The sequence below is a fragment of the Octodon degus genome, unplaced genomic scaffold (genome assembly GCF_000260255.1).
Source record: "Octodon degus isolate 3935 unplaced genomic scaffold, OctDeg1.0 scaffold00005, whole genome shotgun sequence".
NCBI classification, from domain to species: Eukaryota; Metazoa; Chordata; class Mammalia; order Rodentia; family Octodontidae; genus Octodon; species Octodon degus.
This window is the reverse complement of record NW_004524581.1, coordinates 30,244,021-30,257,869: the sequence shown is the minus strand read 5'-3', so window position 1 is coordinate 30,257,869 and position 13,849 is coordinate 30,244,021. Positions and strand designations below refer to the sequence as shown.

Here is a 13,849-nt window from a genome sequence, read left to right as displayed (position 1 = left end):
ACTGAGCCATCTCCCCGGCCCCCGTACTGCTTATTAATGAGCAATGGAGGAAGAAAATGTCAAGTACAGGATACTAATTCTTTAAAATGGTCAAACGGGTGTTTTTTTCTTTTTGAAGTACCAGGGATTGAACTTGGGACCTTGTACTTGCTAGGCAGGTACTTATGTCACTAAGCTATATCCCTGGCCATCAAATGTCTTTTTGAAACAGGATTTTGCCATTGTAGTTCAGGCTGGCCTTGAACTCACAGCCATCCTCCCTCAGCCTTCTGAGTGCTGCGATTACAGGCATGAACCACCACAGCCAGCCGAAATGTCCTATTTTATTTTGTGTGTGTGTGTGTGTGTGTGTGTGTGTGGCCAGCTCAGCCCACAAGGGGGCGGGGCTGGCTGGCATGTGGTGCTGGGGGATCGAACCGTGGTCCCTGTGTTTTGCTAAGCTTGTTCTAAGTAGGTGCTTTAGACCACTGAGCCATCTCCCCAGCCCAAAATGTCCTATTTTAGAAAAAGTATACTTTTACTTTGTGAGATGGAGAAATGTAAAACAATAATTACTGGGTTTTTTGTGATTGAGATGATTTAACATCATCTACAATAAGAACATTTAAATAAGCTTAATGGCTATTTGGCCACATAAAATGTGTAAAATTCAGACTAGGAAAAACGTTCACTATATGTATCAAAACAGATCTTAAAACTGAGTATAGGGCTGGGGAGATGGCTCAGTGGTCAAAGCACCTGCCTGGCAAGTGCAGGAACCCAAGTTTGATCCCTGGTACCACAGGCTGTGCCAGCCCTGGAACCCTGGGTACACCATGCCCACAAGGCACGGTGGCGCATGCCTGTAATGCCAGCCCTGGAGAGAGTGAGACAGGAGGTTCACTATGAGTCCAAGCTGCATAGCGAGATCCTGTACTAAATAAATAAATAATTTTTTAAAAAAGACTCATTAAAAAATAAAAAAAACTGGGAGCTGTGTCCCGTGCCTTCCATCCACTTCCATTGTTTGCTTCGGTAGCTTGTCGGGTTCCCAGCAGCCAGCATGGTGCAGCAGATCAAAAGCAGAGGCCTTTCAGGAAGCCCTGGCTGTTGCATGAGATAAACTTGTAGTAGCTGATTTTTCAGCCACGTGGTGTGGGCCTTGCAAAATGATCAAGCCTTTCTTTCATTCCCCGTCTGAAAAATATTCCAACGTGTTGTTCCTTGAAGTAGACGTGGATGATGTCGGGACATTGCTGCAGACTGCGAAGTCAAGTGCGTGCCAACCTTCCAGTTTTTTAAAAAGGGGGAGAAAGTGAGTGTTCTGGCGCTAATAAGGAGAAGCTTGAAGCCATCATTAATGAATTAGTCTGTGTTTTCTGAAGAACGTAACTACAGCTGTTTAAAACCTTTAATTTCGGGGGCTGGGGAGATGGTTCAGTGGAGTAAGTGCTTCCCTGTCAAGCACAAGGGCCTGAGTTCAATCCCTGGTTCTGCCAATAAATAAAATCTTTAATTTTTTTAAATTTACAAAAAAATAAGTATGGAGGGGGTCGGGGAGATGCCTCAGTAGAATAAGCCCTTCCCTGGCAAGTACAAGGGCCTAAGTTCAATCCCTCGTTCCGCCAAAAAAAAAAAAAAAAGCATGGAAACTATATACCCAACTGCCATCTGATTATAAATGACAATAAAATATTAATTCTACCCTTTAAAAAAAATTGAACATAAATCAATCACAGTGCTGTAAAGCTAACCACCAAATCGGTTGTGACAGTTAACAAGAAACACTCAGGTGATTGGTTCAGCAAAGCTCTGGGTGTGGATGATGGACTTACTGACAGGGAAGATCAGGCTGTGGATCTAGCGCAGTGGTGCAGCGCCTGCCTACAGAGGGAGGACCTACCTGGGTGTAGGGGGCACCAACCAATAAGAGGCTCGTAGCACGGATGGAAAAAAAAAGGAAAGGGGAGGAAGGCTTGCTATCTCTTCCAAGGAGCTCCTCTTCACCATTACTTTTAGTGTCTGTCTCCAGCCTTTCAGACTCTTCAGCCTGGCAGTGCAGACTCCTGGGTTTCCTGAAATGGACTCTGTAGGGAGCTCTGTACCTTCCACTTCTGTTTCCTTTGGATCCCCAGGCCACGATGGCCCTTCTGCATTTTTCCAAACCCAACTCTGCAGGCAGCCTCTGTAAGCTTACCTTGCAAGTAAGTAAATGTATACATATATATCTTTTATGAAGTCTGTTCCTCTAATGAACACTGACGAAGCAAAATAATGCATTTCATATGCTTTGGGGCTTATGAAATAATCTGGGGCTGAGTGGTGCTCTTCCTCTCCAACTGCAGGCCTGCGGTGCAGAACACACCACAGAGCCCAAGCAGGAGGCCTGCCAACTCTGTTATTACCCCACTGGACTCAGCAGTCTTCAAACTGACACAGCGAGTATGAAGCATCTTTCTAATCAAAGAAAGACCATTAAATGGCCTTTGAATGTATTCTCCACCATCTAAAACTTGCTGAAAATATTCATGTTTCTAACAAATTCAGCTTCTTCCCACAATAATCCTGCACTGCTGCCAGGATTCGTGATCAGCAGCAGCTGACAGTGACAACAGAACAACAGATGCTGATGGAAGTGGTAAAGATTACATGTCTGTAACTACACGACAACTTCTCATCCCAAAGATTTTCTTTCTTTCTTTTTTTTTAATGCTGTTGCTATGAGTCAGTCCTGGAAATATATTTTTATGTACTTTTTTCCATTCTACTCGGCTCAACTCTTTCTGTGGATTTGTTAGAAGTGGTGGAGAACCGCTTGTACACGTTAGTGTACGGAATATCAGAGCAGACATATCTCAACACCATTTTGGTTTGTTACCTTATTACTGAAGTAACTGACAACTCCCAAGCTTAAAAGTTTAAAGATTTACTGTACTGCTGATTTCTACTGGTCTACTGAAAGGAATAGTTAATGCTTTTTTTTTCTTTTCTTTTTATTTTATTTTATTTTATTTATTTATTTATTTATTTATTTTGCGGAACCGGGGATTGAACTCAGGCCCTTGTGCTTGCCAGGCAAGCACTTACTCTACTGAGCTAACTCCCTGGCCCCAGTTTTTTGTTTTTGTTTTTTTTTAATTTTTTAAATCAATTTTGCATGTTTATATCTGGTAATCTGAACAACTAATCTGAAGACACAATATATAACAATATAACAACCATTATTTAATTCATATAATTTTGTTTAATAAAATTCTGTATTGTTTCTAAAAGCTTAAAGATTTGATAATTTCAGGCCTTACCTCCTTCTACAGAGTAAGTGCACAAAGTTCCATTCAATCTCTCCCTTCTTTCCCAGCTTCGGCATCTTTGAGGTCTGCCTCTGCGCAGCTGTGTGAGGCTGTTATAGGAAGGGCTGTTTTCCTTTTGTGGTGCTGGCAAGCGAGCCCAGGGCCCCACACGTGCCAGGCAGGTGTGCTACCAGTGGCATTTACTCCTCAGACACAGTATCTGCTTATTTGGGGGCAGGGGGACTAATCAGGAATGGAACTCAGGACTTCACACTTTCCAGGCAGGTGCTGTGCTGCGAACTACATCCCTAAAAAAGCATCTGATTTTTATGCCTGCACAATCTGGACAGCAGCAACAACAAGCTTCCACTCGCCCTTTGCAGCTGAGTTTTGGGGAACTCAATACAGGGTTTGTCAGTTTTCCACTCTTAAAGCATTCGGGACAGGGTCTTTCTACAAAACATGCCTCAATATGTTCTAGTCAGTTGTAGGGCAGTATGATTCCTTCAGTCTCGGTAACAAGGCTTACATGTCCTGGGCATCTGGCACATGCCTGAGGGGCACTTCACTTCTCGTTCCTCAACAAGTCTCAAAGTGATTTCCTCCGGTAGGACTCATTCCAATTTATAGGTGAAGAAACTAAGGTGAAGTCAACCCAGTCAACTCTGATTCCTATGCTCGCCTGATGCTCTGCAGTCCCCAACCACACAACATTTCTAGTCTCCCCTCTCCAGCCAATGACTGCAAAGTAAGGAAATATACAAAACAAGCACTCCAAAGTTCTCTTTTGAGCCCACCAACCATAAATTACCAAAGTTTGTTCTTCACAATGCCCGATTTGGCATACACAGTGAGCCCACAACTGTTTTTGGCAATAAAATATCATTCAGCCTCCAGCTTTACCCTCTTACAAAACAATCATTTCATTGCTGACCACACCACAGCAACCCTGTCAACATTTCCTTGCCTTTCAAATCCCTAGCTCTGGGTGTGGTGGTGCATGCAAAAGGCTGAAGATTGTTACAAGTTTGAGGCCGGCCTGAATTACATAACAAGATCCAGTCTCAAAAAACAAAAGAGGGTTGGAGAGATAGCTTGATGGTCCAAGAGCCTGCCTGGCAAGCACAATGACCAGGGTTCGATCCCTGGTCGTGTGTGCCGTGCTCTGGAGTCCTGGGAGCACCGTGCTGGCCACCAAAACACAGCTCAGTGGCACATGCCTGCAACCCCAGTGCTGGGAGGCTGAGGAGGGGGACCCCTACAAGTCCATCTGTGTACAGAGACCCTGTACCAAACAAACAAACACAGGCAGGGCCAGCCAGCCAGCTCAGCAGATTACAGCACTTGTTTAGGCAGATGTAGGGGTTGGGGTTCAATCCTTGCCCTGTGGTACAGGCCCTGATCTCAGGGCACGCTGAGATGGCGATTGAGACTGGGCGTGGTGGCGTGTGCCTGTAATCCCAGTACTTGGGAGGCTGAAAATGGGAGGATCACTATGAGTTCAATCTGTGTAATGAGATCCTGTACTTTAAAAAAAAAAAAAAAAAAAAAAAAGATATAAGAAACAAAACAGGGCTGGCAAGTGCAAGGACCCAAGTTTGATCCATAGCGAGACCCCACAAAAAAATAAATAAAATAATAAATAAAAGATAATAAAAAAAATCAAACCCTATCAACAGATCACTTGCAGTAAATAAGATTTAATTCCTTCTGAGAATGGGGCCATCTAGAAGAGATTTACTCAGATTCACAGCAGTATGAATCCAGGTTCTAGGTCTTTTCTTTCACCCACCTTCCAATCACAGAGCTTCCTTCCTAAAGCCTGACCTGACCACCCTAAGTACACATATCGCTTAATTCTACTGGAACCATTTTGCAAAGTCCCCCATCTTCATCTTGGTCCCTAGCTGCTCTGGAACCAAGACTGCTTTCCAAGATGTTCTCCCTGGCCATCCTGAGACTTTCCCCTGGGCACTAGGATGCCACGCTCGGGCCCTGGCCTCTGCTCTCTTTAGTGGGCGCTTTTGCTCATGCCAACTTTCCACTCTCCTTCTATGAGGTGCCCCACAGTTCACTCTAGCTACAGTCTGACTTCTCACTCCTCCATATCCCACATCTCTGACTACTGTCACTCAATTCACATTAGTACTTTAAACTGGACACAATAAAACCAGTCACATCTTTTCTCCAAAAGTAACCTCACAGGCCAGGGAGATAGCTCAGCAGCAATAAGTGCCTGCCTGGCAAGTACAAGGTCCTGAGTTTGACTCCCGGTATTTAAAAAAAATAAATAAATAAAAGCAACCGCTCCTCTCAATTCTCATTTTTCCTGTCACTAAAATTTAATAGACATTTTCCACCACAAGCTGCTTCATCTCTAATGCACCATCTGTCACCTCATCTGCCGCCTCCTTTGATTGCAACAGGACTTAATCCACTCCTCCACTCCACTGCACCTCGGCTGTGGAGCCCCCACCCCAGAAGAGCCACCCCAACTGTCCCCAAGGAAAAGCCCACCATGCTCAGTCTCCTCCTGCACACGCGCCTTCCACACAGTCCTCTGCAGAGCAGTCACCCTTCCTTGGTGAGGTCAAACTAACTCACGCCTCAAAGCCCTCCAACCGTCCTTGCCAGCAACCCCACCCTCAATGCCCAGGCCTGGCCTGCTGCCAGCTCAATCCTCATTCACACTTTCTACCCTCACTCACACTGGGTGCCCTCTCCTAATGTCCCTGACCCCTCCTTTTTACCATGGAAATTCTGCATCTTAAAGTCCAAGACTGACCACTTGAGTATCTTGCTTCCAAGAAGAATCCCCAAAACAGCCTCTCCCACCTGCTCCCCAACTGTTTTGTGTACTTAAAGTCCTGCTTCTTTCTACCTGACCCCTTTAACAGACTTGTTAAAGGGCCAGGGATATGGCTCAGTGGAATAAGCGCTTGACTGGAAAGCACAGGAGCCTGCGTTCGATCCCCGGTTCCGGGAAAAAACAAAAACCCAAAAAGGTATGGCTTAAGAGACTTGTTCAGGGGCCGGGGAGATGGCTCAGTGGAATAAGCACTTCCCTGGCAAGTGCAAGGGCCTGAGTTCAATCCTTAGTTCCGGAAAAAAAAAAGAGAGAGAGAGAGAGAGAGAGAGAGAGAGAGAGAGACTTGTTCAGCTGAACTGAAACAGCTAAAGAATATTAATTAATTTATCCATTAAAAGAAAAAACGCTGCCTGGAGAGCAGAAACATGCCCATAGTTTTAAAATCGTTGCTGTACCTAGAATAGGGCCCCATACAAAGTCCTAAGTAAGATCTTGTTAACCAAGATAGACTGGGAAGGCAACTGCCATGTGTTTTTGTCTGTTTGTTTTTTTGCAGTACCAGGGATTGAACTTCAGACCTGGTGCTTATGCTGCTAAGCTATCTCCTCAGGCCTCTGGTGTATATTTTTAAAAGTCCTTACGGTTTTCTTAAACTAAGATTTTTAAAATCTATTTTTTAAGTCTAGTCCTTCGAGGGACTGGGGAGATGGCTCAGTAGAATAAGTGCTTCCCTGGCAAGCGCAAAGGTCTGAGTTCAATACCTGGTTCCGCCAAAAACAAAAAAAAAAAAGAAAAGGGATAAATCTAGTCCTTCGAACCCTCACAGTTTAAGACATTAAAAATCTACATATTCTCCAATAGTCTTTAAGGCAATTCCCAAAAGAGCAAGTGGAAGTGTAGAGTGGGGAGAGCCTGACTACACCTCATCGGGTGACAGCTGATCTATGAGCTACCAAGTGTCAGAGTTCAAGCCACTGTCACTCACGCTCTGACCTAACCGGTTTACTGCTATCACTTGTGTCTACATAACGCCCCCCCCCCCCCGCAAGCCTCATAAAGTCACAGTTTTTTTTTGAGAGGTGGCTGAATATAGAATGTGATCGATTCCTACTGCAAGGCTGGAATTCAGGGTACTGGGATTAAGGATGGATGATTACTATATCAGTCCACTGACTGGATTGGGAGGGACCACCCTAATCCCAGTAGAGTGGATACAAGATAAGGGACAGAAAGAGGCTTGTCTCGCTCTCTCTTGTTGCTTTTGCCATCTTCCACTGCCATGAGCAGTTGTCCCTTTGCCATGTGCCGCCCTGCCTTGGAGCCAGCTCATTATAGACTGAAACCTCTACAAACAGTAAGCTAAATAAATTAAACTTGCCTCCTTTAACTTGTGGGTGTTGGATATTTTGTCTCAAAAAGAGAACAATTACTTTTGACCACTTTAAGCTAATAGTGGTATACACCTGTAATATTAGCACTCTGGGAAACTGAGGCAGGAGAATCACAAATTTGAGCCCAGCCTGAGAAACTTATCAATATCCAACCTCAAAATTAATTTAAAGAAGAGCTGGGAACACAGCACAGGATGAAGGATCCAGCAACATAAAACCAGAAACTAAACAAAACACTACCCAAATGGGCCAACCACAACCAAGGCAGTGGCAATGGCTATACAATCTGAGCACTAAAATAAAAATAAACAAATGACACAATTGTACAATCTGAGCACTTGGGAGGTTGTGGCAGGAAGCCTGTAAGATTAAGCCCAGCCTGGCTTATGTACTAAATCAGGATCAGTATGTAGCCAGGGATGGTGGCACATAACTGTGATCCTCACACTTGGAAGGCTGAGGCAGGAGATCATCAGGAGTTCAAGACCAACCTCAATTACACCGGGAGATCTAGTCTCAAAAAACAAACACCCACCACTCTCAACTATATAGTGAGATCCTGTCTTAAAAAAAAAAAAAAAAAATACAACAGAAAAGAAGAAAACTACCCAAATGAAAGTTCATGGCCAGAGAGATGGCTCAGTGGAATAAGCGCTTCCCTGGCAAGCGCAAGGGTCTGAGTTCAATCCCCGGTTCCGAAAAAAAAAAAAAGAAAAGAAGAGTTAATGTTTGGGGCTGGCGGGATGGCTCAGTGGTCTGGGGTACCTGCTTGGAGCGGGCTTGGCTGGGCGCAGGGACCGCGTGCCGGCCGGCCCCGCCCCCTGGTGGGCTGGGCTGGCCGCGCGCACACACACATACACACACACAATAAATAAATAAATAAATGTTTAAAAAAACAAATGAAAGTTCATGGTTACAAGCAACAGAAACTAAATATGGTTGCCTGAAGCCAAAAGGAATGTACTAGAACAAAACAAAAGGCCCAGAAAACCAGCAGCAGGGACTGTGAGCTAGATCTGGAAGTGAATCCACGGGCCCCAGGGCAGGCAGCAAAAGCCAGAGTCAGGGACCTCAGAAAGCACACAACCACACTTCCCGCCCCTCACCACACCTCTGCATACTCTCAGCTGGAGCAGCCAGCACCTACAGCACAGCTGCTACCCCTCCTCCTCTCCAAAAGCACTTTCTCCACCCCAGACAAGGAGAGATCTAGGCTAAGGAAGGAGGGCCTGGCCAGACAGCCCAGAAATCATAAACACCCTTCTTTTCTTTTTTTTTTTTTTTCCTTTTCTTTTTTTTTTTTTTTTTTTTTTTTTTTTTTTTGGCGGAACCGGGGATTGAACTCAGGCCCTTGCGCTTGCCAGGGAAGCGCTTACTCCACTGAGCCATCTCCCCAGCCCCATAAACACCCCTCTTACCACAGATGTAAATGCTTCCAAAATCATTCACAGGACAGTTACCCAGAAACATTCTTCTGTGCTTTATCATTTTATGGCAGGAAAAAAAATAAATAACAGGCCGGCCAGATAGCTCAGCATACTAAAGCACCTGCTTAGGCAGAGCACAGTGGCTGGATTTATTTCAGTGTGCTCTGCCGGCCCCACCCCCGGGGCACAATGAGCCACCTCTGAGACTGGGCCTGGTGGTGTGCGCCTGTAATCCCAGTGCTTGGGAGGCTGAAAACAGGAGAATCACTACAAGTCCGATCTACATAGTGAGACCCTGTAGACCCTGTACTAAAATTTAAAAAGAAACAAATCAACCATGTAATACACACTGCATCCCACACCATCACACACAGTGGTCTTCAAGAGGGGCCCAGCATGGACAACCAGTGCACCCTTGGCCTCTGCCCCCCAAGCTCATGTCTTCTGCTGGTCACTTCCCAGCCATACACTCGGCAAACACAAGAATCATCTCACCTTGTCACCTTTTCCTCCCACAGCATAGTAATTCCAGTTAAAACAAACAAACAAAAAACATTATATAAGGAATCCACTGGATTTTAAATTTAAAAGTACATGTTAATCAGATTTTTATGCATTTAAAATAACTTAAGCACACAATAAAGTAGTTATTCCTCAGTGTCCCTCCACAAGGTATTAATTCCAGGACCCCTCATACACACCAACACCCATGGGTGCTCAAGTCCCTTGTATGGAAGAGTGCAATATATATATATATATATATATATTTTTTTTTTATTGAGAAATAAATATGAATGAAACAGTTTCACAGCTCATTAATAGGACAGTTTTGATTTTTTTTTTTTTTTTTTTTTCGGAACCAGGGATTGAACTCACGCCCTTGCGTTTGCCAGGGAAGCGTTTATTGCACTGAGCCATCTCCCCAGCCCCTAATAAGACAGTTTTGATAGTCAATACACTGTACATTGTTATCTTCTTAGTGGTTATCCCTAGTACAAGAAGCAGACAGGATATTCTGTCCAAACACTGTTAGTACACCTCTTTCTTCTCATTGAATTAAGTGAAAGTAGCTGTAAATTTATCCTATTTTGTATATATAAATACAAAATGATCTTTCCTTTGTATCTTTATTTTTTTGTCCTGTCAGAGGTGAATAATCTATTGGCATCTAAATACTATAGGTGTTTGAATTCAACTAAATAATCCAACACTGTCCAGCAGTCTATAATATTAGTGGGTCATCCTCAGAAGTTAATGACTTGAGCCTTTCACAGCTCATTGTATCAACATGGATTCACTTTATATTCCTCATATTTATACTTTTCTGCTGGATGGTTAAGACCAAGATATAGCAAGACCTATATACCAAGAAATGTAACTTTTGTATCTGATAAGGTCAGCCAAGTACTCTCAGGATTTATCCTGTAGCCCTGCACCGCCTTTTGTACATCCTTTTGTCAGTGTCTGACATGAGGGTGAGACATGGCCATTGCTTGACCAATTTGCTCTCTGTGAAAGCTTGAGAAAATGTTTTTTCTCTCCATGTGACTCTCCCCAGGTTCACTTTAGATCCTCGAACACATTCCTCTGTGGCTCCATAATCTTGATCAGAAAATGTGAGCACAACTGAGTTACTTGTTGTTACAGTACAGGTTCTCTTATGTAAGGGTGCAATGTTGATATACAACCTCCACCCATTCTCTCACATGTGTTAAATCCTCTTGGGGTCACCTATAAAACAGCACAATGTTTAGTCACCCAGCGAGAAGAAACACATAGGAAATTCCAGCGTAAGAAATGAACAAAACAGCAGAACTGAAGACCTTAAGGACTAGCTTTTTGCCAGATAACTAAAACTATCTGCATTATCTATGCAGCATAGGGTTTTCATTATTTTTAACCTAAAGATGCGTCTTTTCTGTAATGACAAATATGGTTGTTGTTTTTTTTTAAGCCTGGTTTTTCTCAATAGATCTTTAAAAGTTTTTAAATTGTTTCAAGGCTTTTTTTTTTTCCTTTTTTCTTTTTTTCTTTTTGCGGAACCAGGGATTGAACTCAGGTCCTTGCGCTTGCCAGGGAAGCACTTATTCCACTGAGCCATCTCCCCAGCCCTTTCAATTGTTTCATATCTGGTCAAGTCAACATTAAGAACTTCATTGTTAATTTGTAATAATAGAAGTTTATAACTTGAGGGTTTTGTTTTTTTTTTTAAAGTCAAATTGTAAGAATCTGTTTAAAAAGGTCTTTAATAATTGAAAAACTAAGGGCCAGGAAAATAGCTTAGTAGAATACATGCTTGCCTGGCAAGCGCAAGGGCCTGAATTCAATCCCAGTTCCGCCAAAGAATAAAAAAAAATAATAATAATAATTGAAAAAATACATTTTGCAAAATGTAACTACTGTGGAAACAGTTGTTGCATTATACTGTTTAGAGAATAGGAGAGGAAAAGGGTCAGTATTTGTTCAGTGTGGATGCAATGAAATAAAATTTCTGTCTGCAACTGTGTGGACCATCACATCTGTACAGTGGGCTGGGAGTTCCCACACAATAAAAAGGTCATGTCTGAAGGGTTTTCCTGGGGTCAGAAGCAGCCTCAAGGCTCAAACTGCTGCGAGTCTTCCGCTGGGCTCCAGCTTTCCACCTCAAGGATGAGAAGAGCCCATCTCTCCACAGGCCTGGCTGGCCTCCTCTCCTCTCTCCCAACTTGGATGGAGAGGGCAGGGGCAGGCAGGAGACAAGAGCTCCTGTACCTCCCTTCACACTCTGAGAAAACAGGCTTCCAAAGGCTCAGGCTTTCCACAGCCAGTTGCCATGTCTCTGCACCAAGATTCTCCTTACTCAAATACAACCATACCAGTCAGGTTCATCGCAGTACTCTTTTTTTTTTTTTTTTGGTATTGGTTCTTGGAGACAGAATCTTTCTGTTCAGGCTGGCCTTGAACTTACTATGTAGCCTGGCTGGCCTTGAACTTTAGGTGATCCACCTGCTCCAGCCTCCCCAGTACTGAGATCACACATGTGCACCACTGCTCTCAGCACTGCCATGGCACTCTAACTCATCCTTCTTCAGGGTCTTCCAAAGTCCTAGGAATACTTGCTTCAACACTCCTCTAGTTATCTCCATTAAATTATATCCAGGTACTCAGGAGGCAGAGGTATTTAAGGTCAACTTGGGCAATTTAGCAAGACTTTGTCTCAAAAGAAAAAATAATGAGAAGGGCTGTGGATCTGACTCCGTGGCAGAGCCCTTGGTTTAACCCACAGTATCACTGGTGGGGGGGGGGGGAAGCTCAGATTTTTCATTCTGCAAATCTAAAATTGCGGGGCTGGGGAGATAGCTCAGTAGAATAAACGCTTGCCTGACAAGCACAAGGGCCTGAGTTCAATCCCTGGTTCTGCAAAAAAAAAAAAAAAAAAAAAAAAAAAATCTAAAATTGCTCAGTTGGAAATATTCTTCAAGGATTCCATGACATAATTACTCCTAAATAAAAATCTTTAAAAACCTACCATTAAGGGCTGGCAAGATAGCTCAACAGACTGAGCGCCTGCTTTGGCAACGCAGGGACCAGGGTTCCATCCCTGGTCCTGCACACTGCGCTGGCCCTGCCCCTGGGGTACACTGAGCTGGCAAATGAGTCTGGGCTTGGTGGCATACACCTGTAATCCCAGCGCTGGGGTGGCTGAAAACTGCAAGATCACTACAAGTCCAAGCTGCGTAGTGAGACCCTGTACCAAATACACAAGTAGGGAGAAAATAAAGGGGCTGGGGAGATGGCTCGGGGCCTAAATTCAATCCCAAATTCCATCACAAAACAAAAACAAAAACAAAAACAAAACCACCATAGGCTGGGAGTGGTGGTACATGCCTGTAATCCCAGCACTTGGGAGGATGAGGCAGATGGATTGCCATAAATTGAAGGCCAATCTGGCTACTGAGCAAAATCCTGTCTCAAAACCAGAAATAAACAAGTTCAAAGTCAGCTTGGACAACACAGTGAAATCCTGTCTGGAAAATAAAAAATAAATAAATAAATAAAGCACAACAGTACTGCACCAGAGCTATAGCTCAAAAAGCACAGGGCACCTGCCTGGCAAGGGTGAGGTCCAGAATTTGATTCCCAGTACAACAACAACAAAAGGACCACAGTGCCTGACAGAAGGATAATCCCAAAATAGTTCCTGATCAATGGTTGCTGAGCCAGGGCATGGTGGCCATGCCTGTAATCCCAGTGCCAGGAAGGCTGAGACAGGAGGATTACCCAATTCAAACCAAGCCTGGTTTACAGAGTGAGTTCAGGGCCAGCCAGAACTACACACAAGACCATGTGTAGAAAAAAAAAAAAAAAAAAAAAAAAAAAAAGAGCTGGGCGTGGTGGTACAAACCTGTAATCCCTGCACTCATGAGGCTGAAACAAGAGAATGCTGCCAGTGCAAGGCCAGTCTGGGCTACAAAATAAGCTTCAAGCCAGCCTGAACTGCATAGCAAGACCCTGTCTCATAAGACAAAACAAAAAAGTTAAACCTATCAAAATACCATAGAAATAACATTACATATAGAAACTGGATTTATTTTCTTAATTCACTTTATCAAAAATACCTAAATGCTTCATCTTTTTACTTATGGCTAAAGGCAGACTACATGCCTGGTATTATGGCACAGGCTGTAATCCCAGTTACTCTCAGCTATTAAGGTGGCTGAGAAAAAAAATAAAAGGTGGCTGAGGCAGGAGGATCTCATATTTAGATGCATCATGGGCAATTTTAGCAAAACCCTGTCTGCTGGTGATGTAACTCAGTTGCAGAATGTCTCTGGGTTTGACCCTTAGTATTGAAACATAAAAAGGACAAACTAGGGACTGGCCAAATAGCTCAGCAGATTAAAGCACCTGCAAGCAGGCGCAAGGGCCGGGATTTGATCCCCAGACCTGCCGTGCCGCCCCCACCCCCAGGGC

At 43.8% G+C, this 13,849-nt stretch overlaps 1 protein-coding gene and 1 pseudogene across 1 annotated transcript in view; one reads left to right on the top strand and one right to left on the bottom strand.

Moving 5' to 3' along the window:
* Positions 1–13,849, bottom strand: part of LOC105740832 (diphosphoinositol polyphosphate phosphohydrolase 1) — a 95,347-nt gene that overhangs the window by 67,601 nt on the left and 13,897 nt on the right. The gene's annotated exons all lie outside the window — the stretch shown is intronic.
* LOC105742602 lies at positions 87–1,362 on the top strand (annotated as a pseudogene).